This window comes from Typopeltis vanoorti, chromosome 14 (genome assembly GCF_054136105.1).
Source record: "Typopeltis vanoorti isolate ZY-2024b chromosome 14, IOZ_Tvanoo_1.0, whole genome shotgun sequence".
Taxonomy (NCBI): Eukaryota; Metazoa; Arthropoda; class Arachnida; order Uropygi; family Thelyphonidae; genus Typopeltis; species Typopeltis vanoorti.
The window spans coordinates 9,426,109-9,444,042 of NC_143562.1; the positions used below are offsets into that span (position 1 = coordinate 9,426,109).

The 17,934-nt window shown below is 36.1% G+C and overlaps 1 long non-coding RNA gene across 1 annotated transcript; it reads left to right on the plus strand.

Annotated features, from left to right (window-relative positions):
- The first annotated feature begins 1,715 nt into the window (after nt 1-1,715).
- On the plus strand, nt 1,716-13,943 carry LOC150099188 (uncharacterized). Its single transcript, XR_016549424.1, has 2 exons — nt 1,716-2,199; nt 13,801-13,943. It is a non-coding gene; the product is annotated as an uncharacterized LOC150099188 (long non-coding RNA).
- Nucleotides 13,944-17,934: the final 3,991 nt, after the last annotated feature.

The window sequence follows — 17,934 nt, forward strand, 5'->3', positions numbered from 1 at the left end:
TACATACCGTATAACAAGACCTCAGACAACTAATTATATCACATATAAATACAATAATCACCACGGAAAAGCCACACGAAACTTCTACATCCCAGACATGATAAACAAATTACCTCTTGAATACAGAAACCTTACAAACTACAACAGCCTGAAAAGGGCTCTAAGGACAAACTATGAACAAGAAACACCCACCCAAAATATCATACAAACGTAATGAAACACAATATATTCGTTCAGGCTTCCAGTTCAGCGACGCATCAATACATTCCATGTTATTGTGTGTGTGTGTGTGTGTGTGTGTGTGTGTGTGTGTGTGTGTGTGTGTGTGTGTGTGTGTGTGTGTGTGTGTGTGTGTGTGCGTGTGCGTGCGTGCGTGCGTGCGTGCGAGCGTGCGCGTGCACGTGTGCGAATTTCTCAACCACAGATTTCGTAGCTTCACAACACAAGGAAAAAAAAAAAAAAAAACATAATAACCAACCGGTCTCATCCTCAGATAAGCTTACATATAAGCTTCGAGGATGAAAGCAAAAAATTAGTTCTCATCCGAGATGTATCATATGTAACCAAATGCATGTAATGTACGTATCACATGAAAACCAATGTATGTAACGTATATATTATATGTAAACAAATGTACGTAATTTAAAAATCGCATGTAAACAAATGTAAGTAATGTATCATATGTAATCAAATGTATGTAATGTATATAATAACTGCAACAAATATATGAAATGTAATAAAAAAAAAAAAATATATATATATATATATAAGGTGCCTCCATGGAATGAAAAGACTCATCACCAGATACCCAACTTAAAAAAATTCTTTCTTTAATCTTAATATTTTTGAATTGTTAGTTATTTTGTTCATTTTCACCCCCAAAAATGTCAGTTAACGCCTTTTATTGTCTTATAGGGAGTAGGTGAGGTCTTTATACCCTATCTATCCTATTTATACCTATACCCTATTTATACCCTATCCCTTGCTTTTGGAGACTGAGTGGGCAGTTCAATCTCCACCGGTAGCCAATCAGAGATAGCTTGCCCATGTCTATCTCTAATTATAGCAGACACCAATGAAGAAGCTGGCAAACAAGTGCTGCCATCTCTTGGTACCTAATCCTAAAAAGATATGTCACTGTCTGAAATAATGTGGGTATTATGGTCGATTTTCTTGAGTTTACGAGACGAAAAACCCGGGTTTCCGGGAGGAAAAACCTTCTCGCCATGCCAGAGATCGACTAACTCTGGAACCTGTCGAAGAAAGGCTTAGAAAAAGTTCCTCCAGTTAGCGACTAGACTTGAACTTAAGTCAAACTTCGAGCGACCAAGCGCAGAGGATGCAAGCGTAACTTCCACTGAGCTTCGTTTTCTATGATTTTGCTAATTCCGAATATTTCTAGTGCCTTTTAGGATCCAAGAATGTGAGATTCAGTTAAACGTTTTGTTGTGTAATCTCTGTATTTTGTGTTTTTGAATTTCTGAGGATGATTTTATTAATAAAGAGTGGTCTTTTATTAATAACATTATTTCTTGTTTCGGTTCTGTTGTTTTTCTGTTATATAAGATGGTGTGTATTTACAAAAAATAATCAAAAAATCACCTTTTTTTTGTTCAAGATTTTTGCTGAAAGTCTTTGAGAAAAAAGAACTTCGAAGACGCCAATCCTAAGAATAATCTGCAGCAAGAATTTTTTTGTTTGTCCCTAACGGATACATTTGCTTATGGACTAAGAAATTCATGCCTAAGAAATTGCACCTCTCTGTCTGTTGTGAAGAAAATAAGTTTTACAACTATCTCTGAAAAGTTGTTTTGAAGATATGTGAATTAACCTCTTCTGATTCTTCGGATGATTACTATTTGTCATCATCCGAAGAATATGAGTGGAAACAGCGATTGCTATGGTGAATAAGCTGTTGTCGTAACAACACGACAAGCTTCGCCGGTACGCCGTGTGTTTCTGTAGCCGGGATGTGTTGTTGCCTGTTTGGCGTGGAAAAGCAAATACTTCTGGTTCAGAATATTGTTAAAAATTTATCATTGTTTATTGTCATAATGGGGAGGACATGAATAGGAATAATGATTGCTCTGATGAGTAGCTGCCGTCGGAGAAATTGGCGGATCGACACGACAAGTTTTGCCGGTGCGTAATGTGTTTCTGTGGCCGGGATGTGTTGCTTGCCCGTTTGGCGAAGGAAAAGTAAGTACGTTCCCTACGAGCAGCTTGAAAAATTTATGATCATTATTTTATATTTTATTTTAATTGTTATAATGAATATAAATTGAGTAATAAGTAACATGCAATCAAGTTTTTAATGGATTAACATTCATATGATTTTATTCAGAAATTCTGATAATTTGGCAGAAAGCATAATTGAACTACTTTGAATTAATTACATTCGATTGTAATGTATAATTAATAATTGTCATAAGAAATAAATCGCCTAAATGACAAAGCGGATAAGACAAAGCAATGCGCGCCGTCTTGAGTTAGGTCTAACAAATATTTATTTAGGAGTTTCATTATATTACCTTTGCATCTTCACTTGCATTGGATAGCCATTCAGAGGAGTACATGTTGCTGATGCAGTTTTAAAGATAATTTCGATGCAGATAACAGCATTATATATATATAAGGCGTAATACCCAAGCATTTTTGCTTTCATAGGGATTGATTTCATTACCCAATGACTGCTGTTGCTACTTCTTAATTAATTCGATCAAATATAAACATAAACGCACACACACAAAAAAACGACTCTGAGTATATTTTCAGTACCTGTTGGGTATAGTTTGTAGGATGTTATATACTGAATTCCTCTGTTAGGTAATACAGCAGTTTATGATGGTGCACACCATACCAGCTTTATTTGTGGGATATAATCTGGAATGGAAATCTCATATGGTCTGAAATAAAATAAAACAATTATACATATTGCCTTTGAAAATATAGATTTCATAGCTTTTGATGGATCCGTAAGATATTTATTTCATCATCATCATCATCAAATTCCTGCCATGTACCCTCAAGGGGTGTACAGGATATGATAGTACTACATGAAAAAAATTACATCATTATTAATTTCCTATCTACAATTTTCCTGCAAATCAGTCTGTTACTTGTCAAGACTCCAACATTATCAGATCTTATATTTCTATCGTCTAAAGCACTTTGTACCGTATCAATCCACCTATATCTTGGTCTTCCTCTGGGTCATTTTGCTGCCAACCTGGCAGAGAACACTTGTTTTGCTAATCTTTCCTTGCCCATTCTATTTAAATGACCATACCACCTGAGATTAGCTCTGCTAACGCATTCCTGGATGCTGACAATGTCAAGTTCTTTCCTAATATCCTCGTTTTTAATATGATACTGCCATTGATGCCATCTGTTCACGCCTATAATCTTTCTCAGGACTCTCATATCTGAAGTCTCTAGTCTTTGGTCAAGTGTTTTACTTCTGACCCAGCTCTCAGATCCATAAGTTAAAACTGGTTTGAACACTGTCTTGTATACAGCTAATTTATAGATATTTATTTTAGTATCTTAAAAGGTTTTTCCCCTCCTCCTTCCACTATTTGGATTTATAATTATTCTGATAATTTTTAAACCTTTGTGTAATTCCAATACTTAGTCCACACGGTTAGCCTAGTGGCTTTGCGCTTCACAACCATATGCCTAGGGAAGAGTGTCCTTCCCCAGGCAATTCCCGTCAACGACACGAGGAGCTCAAGGATTTTCCTCAGCCATAGCCAAGTTAGCTGGTCTTGGGCATGGACAGCAGGGTTTTTTCCGCCAGTTTATCTGGTGTTTTTCATCCCGCAAGAAGGCAAACCAGTCCGAGGACACACACGGATTACAATCAGGAATACTGACCCAGCCATAGGTTTGATTCATCAGCCTATGCCAATTCTAGAGCCTGGATGATATTTGGGGGGGGGGGGGGGGGCTAGATGGTACCGTGAGCTTCCTTATAAAGGGGGAACGCTGTATCATCACATGGAATTTATTTATTTATTCCAATTCCTCTCAAGCTCTCTTTGTCTGTCATGCCTTTTCTTAACTTAATGTGCATTGAAGTAATGATATCCACTTTATCAGATTATTGCATTTATTAGTGCTCTCCATGAGAAAAGTTACATCTTACATCCATCTTGCTGAACTTTTAAGGATGATCCTAATCGTCATTTTTGTATCCTTTTCTCACACCATGTACTATTTATCTGTATTTCATTTGATTCTTTCACCTACTTAGGTGGAAGGCAAATGACTTCCTTTCTTCACGACCAATACAGAAATGTTCTTTAGAGTTCAATTATTTTGCCTTCCTTCTCTCTCTTGACATTTTAAACTTTGTCATCAAAAGAAAAATTTCCCTTTTGAGTGCCCTAGGTGAGATTTATTATTATCTGGGGATTCCAAGGATTCAACAAGGATGGGCTTTTTAATTGCACCTAAATGCTTATCAGACATATTCACTAAATATACACTTCAGTCATCTATTAGCTGTATTGGAAGAAAATTTTCATCGAATTTATTTTGATGAATGATAAGTTATAGTGCATATTTTGATGAAATTTAATTTTTTAGGTTGTTGATATTGAGTTGTAATGTTTGTGTTACTTGCTTGTCAAGTTCATACATTTTTGTTGGCAGTATATTATTATTATTATTATTATTATTTATGATCATCATCAAACTTCCACAAAGTCAAGAGAGTCATTGTAGGAGGTTGTGCCCATCAGTCACTCTCGATGCAAGAAACTACTCCTTACTTCCCTTGCTCATATACCCTCCTTATATAGCTTCCAAGTATAACCTCTTATTCTCTCCCTGTCTCCAGCAAATCTATGAAAAATCTCATCCACTTTAATATGGTAAATACCTCTTATCAACTTATGTCTTGAACATGTCTGCCATCCTCTTTCTATCTTTAGACAGTATTTTTCAACCTTTTCTGACCATGACCAACAATAAAAAAATAAATTTTTCTTCTCGACCAAGCAGATGTAATAAGCTCAGGGGACTGAGGTTGTACGATACCTCAGTCCCCCTCAGCTTATCACATCTGCTTGGTCGAGAAGAAAATAAAGATGACTGGCCAAGCACTTTGCTGCCTTTCAAAAATCAGTTAATATCTAATACCCATCAGCCACCAATATAGAAACTGATTTTTGGAAGGCAGCGAAGTGCATCTAGCTTACGCTGCCTTTGCCACTAGTTGACCTGGTGTTGCACTACCTCTAGGGTCAGCTCTCTTCATCAAGAAGAAATTATTATTATTACTTGACACCTCCAAGGAGTCCAATGACTCATCAAGTGAGGGCACCTACTCTACTGTTCTCCATCTCCACTACGTCACACTCTGTATCCACCAACTACACTGAACTGCAACTACCATCATCATCTACACCAACACATCTACTGCCCACCACCACTACCATCACTAGTATTTTCACAGACAATCACAAACATCGATACCTATGGTGGGATTTAAACCTGCAGCCTTTTGGCTGGAGAGTGGATACACTAACTACTCGGCCAACCAGGCCAGCATTACTATAAATTACCTTTAAGAGAGTACTAATTTTACAATTAAAGTTTAATCAAAAGCATTCAGACAAGCATGTCATATATATTTAAAACTTTTTTAAATGTGGAAGGGACACAAATAATCAGTCAAGCAAGTCGTGAAACACACATATACTAAACTGAAACAAAAGTTTCCCAGAACAATATGTCCTTACTGCATATAATCAAGTAAAACAAAAACATAACAAAGTTAATATCAGATACGAATTTTAGTAGCATTTAAATTCAACATAAGAAAAGAAAAAAAACTCAAACGACAAAAATGGAAATTAAGGAGTGTTATTGCTACAGGTGTATGTGCATAAAACATAGGATTCATTTTTATTCATAAGAATAAACAGTTTTGCTCATTACGCATATTCTTTCTCAAGAGTAATGAAAATGTCCCTGTATAGTTATAAATATCCTCCCTCCAACAGACACCACATATATCAGAATATCAAGTAGATTACTGTACCACTAAATATAGTATGATCACAATTATAGAGTATGTACTGTATATAGTGACAATTAGCGTAAATTGGAGACATCTGGAATGACGGCATAATGATAAACAACTCCCCTTCCACAAACACTATACATTACCTTTAAGACAGTACTAGCAGTTCAAGTTTAACGAGAAACATTCAGACAAACATGCCATATATATTTAAAACTTTTTAAATGTGGAAGGGACACAATATACAGTCAAGCAAGTTCACTCTCTTGAAAGGAAACGCAAAATGTGACACCTCCTGTCATGAACATGTTAAAGCTATGAAATCATTTGCTTAAAGTCGCAACCTGCTAAACTGATTTCATGGCCCACTAATGGGTCATGATTCGTGGTTTGAAAAACACAGCATTAGGCTCTGCAGTTTTCATTTCCTCAATCTGTCCTCACATTCAATAGCCCAGAGATCCAAAACCACTTTAGTCAATTGCCTCTGAACCCTCTCCAACATCTCGTCATTCTTTTGAAAAGAAGACCATCAAATCTGTGTTTAGTAATCCATATATGGTCTGATCAAGGCCTTGCATAATAAAATCATAACAGCCTTGCTTCTACATGTTAGTCTTTCACTGCATAATTTCAATAATCTGCTGTGCTTTCCTGAATATTAGCAAAATTGTCCCCAACATTTTAGGTCCCCATCCACTGTCACCATCTTTCATCTCATCTAAGATACTTAGAGAACATGGAGGAGTTAATTGGATAAAGGAAATTGTGACACAATGATTCTACTGGATTCTGCAAAGCAATTTGACTATCACATGGAACTTTATTATGCAAATTAAAACAAATTGGGATGGATATGACACTGGTTAAGTGGATAAGAGGGTGGCTGCTGGACAGATATCGAAAAGTGGTATGTGGAAGGGCAGAATCAGGTGAAATCAGGTGACTAGTGGTGTGTAGCAAGGCTTAGTACTAGAACCATTGCTGTTTAATTTGTACATAAATCATTATAAGAAATAACCTGAAAGAAAATATTATTATTAAAAAATCAAAAAAAAAAATCAGCTAACGCCTTTTATTCCCTTATAGGGAGTAGGCGAGACCTTTATACCTTATCTAGCTTTTGGAGATTGAGTGGGCAGTTCAATCTCCACCGGTAGCCAATCAGACATAGCTGGCCCATGTCTATCACTAATTACAGCAGCCACTGATGAAGAGGCTGGCAGACAAGTGCTGCCATCTCTTGGTACCTAACCTTAACAAGATATGTTACTGTCTGAAATAATGTGGGTACTACGGTCGATTTTCTTGAGTTTACGGGACGAAAAACCCGAGTTTCTGGGAGGAAAAACCCACTTGCCTGTTTATTATTATTATTATTATTATGTGACACCTCCAAGGAGTCCAAGGACTCATTGTGGGAGGGCACACTACTCTACTTCGCCAATTCATATTCAGTTGTTCGCTGGTGGTAGAGTAGTAGTTAATCAAGGCATTGCGGAGATCTTGCAGGGCAATTTAAATAGGCTGTCAGTATGTGCAAAAGATAATAGGTGTCAGTTTAATGTCGAGAAATGTAAAGTTATGCATTTTGGGATAAAAAGATTATAAGCTGTGTATCACGTTGATGGCACTGTGCTCCAGGAAATAGATGAAGCTAGAGATTTAGGGGTGGTGGTCAGAGAGTTAAGAGGACATGTTGCTAAGGTAGCCCATAAGATTACTTGGCTATTGAAGAACACATTAACAAGTAGAGATAAAGAAGTTGTTATTTCTTTATAAAGCTTTGATACATTCACATCTGGATTATGGTGAAATCTGGTTTCTTGTGGATGAGGAAGTATAGAGAAGATTCAAGGGTGAGTGGTCTGTGGAATGTTCCCTGTGAAGATAGATTGAGTGTTTGTGAATTGCAGAAGTTGGTTGAGAGGAGAAAAAGAGGGGACATGATAGAAATATTTAAGTTGCTTAAAGGGTTTTATAGGATAGATGAAGAAGAAATATTTCAGCACTTGGCTGGAGGTGCCAGAACAAGGGGTTATTCCTGGAAGTTGAATAAAAGTATGGATAGTAGGGATGTGAGGACTAGATTTTTTACTTGGAGAGTTGTGGATGAGTGGAATGGGTTGCCAGAGTCAGTTCTGAGTGCTTAACTGTTAATAGTGTTACGACGTTTCCTTATATTATTTATATCTCTACTTATTTGTTATAATACGTTTATACTCTAATCGTTTAGATTAACTTCTATTGTTTTATATCTTTCTTTTATCCTACCGGCTAGCTGCACCATTTATGTTATTACTTTTTCTTATCCTTTGTCTTTACTATCCTCTCGACTCCGTCATTTATGTTATTGCCCTTTTCTTATCTTGTTTGCTATTTCTTTACTTAATTAGTTATTTACCTTTTATCTACCCCTTCTTAACTACTCCAGTATTCTATCCTTCTTAAATTCAAAGCTCGTCCAACACTGTACCTTACTTATACATTTTATCCCTTATAATTTAAACTCTACAATCAAATATTCTCTCCTTCAGTGCTTTGCAGTCCTATTGGCCTCTCTATGTCCTAAACAAACAATCTGAAGAAGTTCACCCTATAAGTATTAACACATTTATATTTATGCTGCACCAGCTAATACCTAAGTAGAAAGGATTCTTGTTCAGGGTGACCCCTTTAGAGAGTTAATGATTATTTGATCAAGCATAAATCCCCCCCCCCCCCCCGCTTGTCCTTTTCTTTCTTACAGTCGTGGCTTACTTATTGCATTAGTATTCATGGGTTTATCCCGCTTGGTTCGTTGTTATTTTTATGAGCAGTAGTTTTGAATTCATATAACATAGGCAGATCAGGCAAGTACATGAATGAAACAATTTAATGAGCTTTAAGGTGATACACTATAATACATTTCAAAACAGGATAATATGATTGCACTCAACTCAGATCACAAGCTCTAATTAACTTGTACTTATCACACATACTAAATCTTAATAACCTTAAATACAATCATAAAGTAAAATTCATAGATTATCATTAAGCCATTCGGATACACGCGGCTATCAGTGAACACATCAGCACAATTACACTTTTAGTTTAACATAATCTTATATCTATTCGGCCTCTTGGGCTAACAATTCTTAACACTGTCTCGGACACGTATCTAGTTGTAGGCTACTCTTACAGTTCTTTAAGTTCAGTCCAATTTAAACGTTCACACAGGAAATTCACTCTCTTCTTACAACTGGAATTAGTATTTCAAAAGTCTATTACCATTTCTGTCCTTGAATTCTTAAAACTTGTTCCCGCCTTGTCTAATCATCAAGGCCTTCAAATGTAGTCGCTTTGGAGGATATCTGTGCGAGTAGAATATCCGACGGAAACGTGGGAGGTGGCACGGTAACATCGCCTTGAATGGATGGCTCAATTTAGTCCCTCTGTCGTACGACAACATCACAGCTATCCTAGAACACGGACATAGCTTGGCCCAATACGAACGCTACAATGGACGAACTAAGTGCCTTCTGCGACTGGCCATGGACTTCCCTCCTACGATGAGCAGGACCACTCCGAGAGATCAGGAATCCAGGAAGAAAAAAAGAGGTCGAATCTTCATGCAAGGCCTTTTTGTTTAATTTTCTCCTCTCGGTAAATCTCGATATTTGCGATACACGCCAACTCGGTCACATGTGTCCACGTCAATCTCATTAGCTCCCTCTATTATCTTTTCTGCACGTGTGTCTGCCTCCTATTCCTGGAAGACGCTTAGGTTTCCCTTTCCAATACTTTCATAATGCAGGACGGTAAAAGTGACCCTTGAACCCTGACTCACAGGCTTTACTATTTCAGTGCAAGAGGCTGGTTTTTCAAATGGATTTAGCCAGCTTACATGGATTTCTATTATCAGGCCCACACTTAATACAGATTATATTTAAACACTTTATACAATTTTATACAATTCCTTAAACTTTATCTTGACTTATATTCACAAACAACTTATTTTTTCTGTTGCCAACGTTCCATGTTCTCTGCCTGAGTAGAATTAATGTTGTGACCTGAATATTTTAATATAAACCTTTTTAATGCTTATTCAGGACACAACAATAGATTCAAGGAGAGGTATGATAGATTGTGTAGATAGTTTGGGTCTCTTGCAATGAGTCTTTGGACTCCATGGAGGTGCCTGTACAATAATAATAATAATTATACTTCTCCAAAATTTAAAATCTTATATTGCTATGTTGAACTTTAAACCCCACTCACTTTTCCATTCATACAGTTTATTCGGGTCCTCTTGCAAGGCTATGACATCTGTTCAGCTCGTCATAGCTTTCCCATCTGTGCATCATCTGCATCATGCAAATGTATATCACTATTCAAGCCTTTCCTAATGTTATATATAGAAATTAAAGTACTCCCAAAGCAGATGGGAACACCACTAATAATTTTCTCTTCTGGGATATGGGGATAAGTACTTGGGGATAATGGTGGACAGAGAATTGAAGTTGAGAGGGTATATTGCAAAAGTTGGTAAAATGGCTTAAAGGATTGCCTGGATGTTGAAAAACGTGCTAACAAGCAAAGATGGAGAAGTTTTTATCCCTCTGTATAAGGCTATGATTCGGCTGCATCTTGACTACTGTGCACAGATTTGGTCACCTAGGTATTTTGGGGACCAGGAGCTGGTAGAGTTGGGTAGAGGTCTATGGAATGCTCCCTATGATGACCGGTTGAAGGTTTGTGGGTTATAAAGTTTAGTTGATAGGCAGAAAAGTGGGGACATGATAGAAACTTTAAAGATATTAAAGGAGATTTATAATATTGATGCAAAGGAAATTTTTCAATATATAACAAATAAAGCAATAGGAGCTATCCATGGAAGTAGTGTAAGAATGTGAACTAAACTTTGTAGCCCACAAACCTTTAACCTATTGTTGTAGGGAGTATTCCACAAATCTTGACGTCACTATCTTGGTCAGTTGTCTCTGAATCCTCTCTACCACTTCATGGTCCCCAAGAAATCCAGGTGACCAAATCTGTTGCAGTAGTCAAGATCACCTTAAAAAGAGGGATCTTTACTTGTTAGCATGTTTTTCAGCATCCGAGTAATCCTTTCAGCTATTTTACCAACTTTTGCAATATGCCCTCTGAACCTCAACTCTTTGTCTGCCATTATCCCTAGCCTCATCAATTTCCTGCAATCCAATACCATCAATATGATAGACCACATGCAACCTTTTCAACCCGAAGTGCATAATCTTACATTTTGCAACATTACATTGACGATCATTATCCTTTACGCACAATGTTCATTTATTTAAATCATCCTGTAGGATATCTACATCATCTTTATCAACTATTGCCCTCCCTTATTTGCATCATTAGCAAACAACTGAATATCCCCTCTTAAATCTTTCTCTATATCACTGATATACATATTAAAGAGTAGTGGCCTAGTAGTGTTAGAATATCCCAGAGGATTTGCTGCACTGCCGAAAAGGATGTTCACTAATAAAGATAACAGTTGCAGTTCCATTAGGTGTGTGATGAGACCATGTCTGGTTTACTGTGCTCAGATCTGGTCACCAAGATTTGAAGGAATGAAAAAACCTCAGAGGAAATTATTATTATTCAAGCCTCCATGGAGTCAAAAGACTCATCATGGGAGGTCCTTCCTAAGAAACACAAAGTCTATCATACCACTCCTTAAACTCATTGACCATTCTCGTTCTCACCACTCCATCAGGCAATGCATTCCACGGTTCAACCACCCTCCATGCAAAGAAACCACTCTTCACCCTCTTGCTCACAGTTTTCTTTTGTAACTTCCAGAGATGGTCCCTTGTCATGACTCCTACCCGCTGTTCAACCAAGCGAAAGAACTCCCCAGTGTCAACCGTGTAACCACCACTCAACAGTTTAAAATTCTCAATCATATCACCTCTCCTTCTTCTATCCACCAAACTCTGCAGTCCACATTCCCTCAGCCAATCCTCATAACCAAAATTGTACAGTCCCTAAACCAACTTTGTCATCCATCTTTGTACCCTTTCCACAGTTAATTTATCCCCTTCAAATCCTGGGGACCAAATCTGAGAACAATAGTCTAAGTGTGGTCTGATCAGAGACTTACACAAGAGAATGATAACCCTTTTATCTCTGCAGTTCAGTGTCCTTCTCATAATTGCAGCAATCCTCTGTGTTACCTTCACCACCTTTGCAATATGCCCCCTAAATTTCAGGTTTCTATCAATCATGAACCCCCAGATCTCTTGTCTCCCCTACTTCCTCCAGTATAACTCCTCCCATAGAGTATGCAGCATCCCATCGATGTTTCCCAAACCTCAAGACCTTACATTTGGGTAACAAAAATTATTTCCAGACTGCATAGTTGTGAAGTTAACCTGCAGTGTGTTGGATAGAAATCAAAGGGATGATACGGTTGATCTCTTTTTAAGCTGTTAAGAGGCATTCAACAGATAGGACACTGATGTGATTTTCTGAGACATCTTATATATAGTCATTCTTCAGTACTGATCATATTGGAAATGATGAAGAAATTATTAAAACAAGATCTTAACTGACAAAATTCATGTTCTGCATTGACATTCATAACATTATCATTCCAGTCATTCTATTATTATTACATTGACGACATTGAAGAAACTCCATGGAGTCCATGGCCTCAACAAGGGAGAGCCTAAACATTGTCAAGCACTGTCCAATATTTGGGCAATATCTGCTTTGAAGTCATTCACACTATCCAAGCAAAAAATCTAATCCTCACAATCTTGCTCAGCTTCCAAGTTCTCTTGCCACAAGACCTGTTCTGAAAACTTTCTCCTCCATTAATCTTGTACAAAATACATATCACCCCTTTTATGCTTATCAACCAATTTCTGTAACCAGCAGATCTTCAGGCTATCCTCATAAGGTGCATTATAGACCTACCACAATCTTGGTCACTTGCCTCTGAATCCTTTCTACCAACTTCTCATCCCCAAGAAACCCAGGTGATCAGGTCTGTGCACAATAGTCAAGATAATAAGTTTTTACAAAACTTAAACTAAAGTAGTAACAGAGAAGTCATGATAACCTACATAATCCAATTCAAACCAGTCCAAAAGCCTAACAGAAAAATATTTAACTACTATATAAAGCAGATTCTGTTTCAAATATATTTCAAAACTGAATTTCTGACTCATAGACCATACTTAAATTAAAATGAAATCAAGCTTCACCTTTCTAGAACTTCTATCACCACAGAAACTAGATAGCCAGATTATTTATATTCCATAAAGCAGAGTAGAAAGAAAACTATTTGTATAAATCATGACATAAAATGTAGTGATCTTCATGCTTTGTATCGATGACAGTATACCACACAGATTTTAACTATTTTTTTGATCCTTTCAAATAGGTTTTCTTTAAAAAAATATGAAAATAAAAATAAAAATAAGTTACCATTTGTCTTGGAATATATTCAAGCATTTCATTTTTTCTACATTACAGAAAATTGATGTATTTTTGAAATCGAAAATGCAATATTTTGTCTAGTTCAGTTCTAGTATTAATTCCCATTGCAATAGAAATTGTCATCATTCTCTCTTTTAAAAAATACCACACAAATCCTTGCATGTTAGCTCAATAAATGAAATCTAAGTAATGACAAAATTTTCACAAAAAAAAAAAAAAAAAAAAAAATTGTCTAATATAAATCTGCCACATTTATTGTACGCCCACTCATTATTATTATTTTTTTTTTTTTCCAGTTGACCATTCTTCTTATAGAGACATGGAACTCTTCCAGGCTGAAATTCCTTTTTACTCTTTAATGTTTACAATTTACTGAAAAGTTTTTATTATATGAATATTGAAAGAGAATGGAAAAGTAATATAAAGCAATTTTATGTAAGAGATTTAATTATAAATTCACTTTTCCATTCTTGAATCATAAAACAATGGACAACATTTTTCAGACTTCCAAGGAAGAAGATATGGGTGAAATACCTGGAAATGCACTCAAATATTTTGAAGCTGTGGAAAAACCCTTCTTAGCTGCAACAACTGCAAAGCCATTCAAGTGTGAAACATGCAGTAGATCATTTTCACATTATTATCGTCTTAAATTACATACAAGAGTTCACACAAATGAGAGGCCTTTTATATGTGAAACATGTGGTAAATCATTTGCATTTAGTTCAAATCTTAATCAGCACAAAAGAATTCACAGTAATGACAAGTCTTTTACCTGTGAAACTTGTGGTAAATCATTTCTACATGCTTGTAGTCTTAAAATTCACACAAGAGTTCACACAAATGAGAGACCTTTTATCTGTGAAACTTGTGGCAAAACATTTTCACAAGTTGCAAATCTTAATAACCATACAACAGTTCACACCAATGAAAAACCTTTTATCTGTGAAACATGTGGTAAATCATTTTCAAATTCCCATCACCTTAAAAGACACAGAGGTGTTCACTCAGCTGTAAAACCTTTTAGTCGTAAAACATATGCTAAATCATTTTCAGACATTTCAGCTCTTAATGAGCACGCAAAAATTCAGACTCCCAAGGAAGATCTGGGTGAAATACCTGGAAATGCACTTGAATATTTTGAAGCTGTGGAAAAACCCTTATTAGCTGCCACAATTGCAAAGCCTTTTAAGTGTGAAACATGCAGTAGATCATTTTCACACTATTATCGTCTTAAATTACATACGAGAGTTCATACACATGAGCGGCCTTTTATATGTGAAACATGCGGTAAATCATTTGCATATGGTTCAAATCTTAATCAGCACAAAAGAATTCACAGTAATGACAAGCCTTTTACCTGTGAAACTTGTGGTAAATCATTTTTACATGCTTGTAGTCTTAAAATTCACACAAGAGTTCACACCAATGAGAGACCTTTTATCTGTGAAACTTGTGGCAAAACATTTTCGCAGGTTGCAAATCTTAATAACCACACAACAGTTCACACTAATGAAAAACCTTTTATCTGTGAAACATGTGGTAAATCATTTTCACATGCCCATCACCTTAAAAGGCACAGAGGTGTTCACTCAGTTGTGAAACCTTTTAGTTGTAAAACATGTGCAAAATCATTTTCAGAAGTTTCAGATCTTAATAAACACATAAGAAGAATTCACACTAATGAGAAACCTTTTTTCTGTAAATCTTGTGCTAAGTCATTTTCAGATGTTTCTAGTTTTAACAGACACATAAGAAGACTTCATACTAATGAGAAACCTTTTCTCTGTAAAACTTGTGGTAAATCATTTTCAGACATTTCAGCTCTTAATGTGCACGCAAAAATTCACACTAAACCGAAACCTTTTATCTGTAAAACCTGTGGTAAATCATTTTCACAAATTTCAGTTTTCAACAAACACATAAGACTTCATACGAAGCCTTTTAACTGTGAAACTTGTGATAAATCATTCTCCAAAATTTCAGATCTTAATAAACACACAAGACGTCATACCAATGAGAAACCTTTTACTTGTAACACTTGTGGTAAATCATTTTCAGAAATTTCCCTTGTTAACAGACACATGAGAAGAGTTCATTCTAATGAGAAGCCTTTTAGCTGTGACGTATGTAATAAATCCTTTTCAGAAAAATCAGACCTTAAAGTTCACTCAATATCTCACTCCAATGAAAAGCCTTTTACCTGTGAATATTGTAATAAATCATTTTCATATGTTTCAGTTCTCAACAAACATGTCAGATCACATGCCGAAGAGAGACCTTTTACCTGTGAAACATGTGGAAAATCATTTTCTGATATTTCATATCTTAACAAGCACATAAAACTTCATACTAATGAGAAAGTTTACACCTGTGAAACTTGTGAAAAGTCGTTTTTAAAAGTTGGACTTTTTAGAAGACACATGAGACATCACATGAATGAAAAAAATCTTACATGTGGAACTTGTGGAAAATCATTTTCACGAATTTCAAATCTTACTAGGCACGCAAGAGTCCATACCAAAGAAAAACCCTTTATGTGTGAAGCTTGTGGTAAATCATTTTCTGAAGTTTCAACTCTTCATAGGCATACAAGAATTCACACTAATGAGAAACCGTTCACTTGTGAAACTTGTGGTAAATCATTTTCACTCTCTTTTAATCTTAAAACACATATCAGGATCCACACTAAATAAAAAGGTAATTCGTTGAAATCAATCCCTGCAGGGCTAGTGTAATCGAATAAGAATAATTATCTTAGTAGCAAATCTATTTTGGAGTCATCTGTGGGTATTTTGAGTGCGCTAATGTAATAAATAGGAGAACATTTTTTGTTTATGACAAGAGTGCTTTTAGTTTTATGCAATTATATAAATATGATTCATTTAGCTATGGTATTTTACAACTATGCAAGGGAAGTGAAAACGCTTATGTATTTGGATAAAAGGAGCAATTTGTCTTCAGATAATCTCGGTATTTATGTGCTTTGGCATATATAACACAGAAATTTTAAAGTACTATGATGCAAATTTCAATGCTGATTGTTCAGTTAACTTACATGAAATAATCAATGAGAAAACCATAGTTATGTGAAGGTGCGGTTACTTTTCCATGCATAAAGAAGGTTGCAAGAATAAGAGACATCTTAAAAACTGCATCACCTTCCAGTCAAACAATCTAGATATAGCATGCATGTGGTGTTAACTGTATTGGATATTTGGGCCAACTGACAGAAATAAGAGACAATGACCTATCACTATAACAAACCTCATATTGAGGAGTAGTTTGTTATTTATTAGACTTATGCGCTGTTTTGAACTCATTATGAGGTTTAATGGAATAAATACAGCATGTAAATAATTAACACATTTAATCACTCCTATATTTCATAGCATTCACTGAGACATCATCAGGGAAACAATATGCAAAAATTGCAAAAACACACAAATTTGCACAAACACTAAGTGAAAAAAATTAGAGTGAAAGCCTAAAGTCCTACAAGGGGCACCCTCTGTGGACAAAGTTGGTTAGCCTTAGCTGTGTTAGGCAGGAGGCCTAAGAATTAGAGGTAATTAAAATTAATAGTCTAAATAGTCAAATATTAAAAACTGTAATGGATTTTTGCCTCTCAGTTTGTGTGTTCTGGCTGGTTTGTCAGAACACATTTCATTCTACTGTTTTACAGAATGAAAAATTAATGTTTCTGGGAGGAAGATCCCTGCCATCTCTATAGGAGACTAACTTGCCTTAAGTTTAAGTTAAAAATCTCTGGTAATTGTTCTTTGCATCCCAGACAGGATTCAAATGCTAGTCTTTCCAACTAAAGGACATAATCAAAACTGACTGAGCTATGTAGACCACCAGTAAAACCAGTTTTACATAACAATATTATTATTATTCCAGACCTCCATGGAGTTATAAGATTCATTGCAGGAGGCCCATCTTGGACAACAAAAAATCTATCATACCACTCCTTAAATTCATTCATCATCTGCACATTCAGGACTCCCTCAAGCATCAATTCCATGGTCCAAACCGACCCTCCATCCAAAAAAGCCACTTCTCACCTTCCTACTCACCACTTCCAGGGATGGCCTCTTGTCCATGTCTCCCCCCCCCCCCTTCCTTGTTCTGTTATATTTAAAATCTCTCCTGTTTCATTTCTATAAATACCTCTCAAAAGTTTAAATGTCAAGATCATGCCACCCCTTCATGTTCTAGCCACCAAATTCTGTAGTTTGCACACCATCAGTCTCTCCTCATAACTAACATTGTGGAGTTGTAATATTATTGTGGTTATCCATCCCCATGCCCTGTCTAAGGTTAATTTATCCTGTTCAAATCTTGATTACCAGATCTGGGCACAACAATCCAGATGTGAACTGACTGACTTTATACAATGGAATCGCCACTCTTTTATCTCTGTTGGT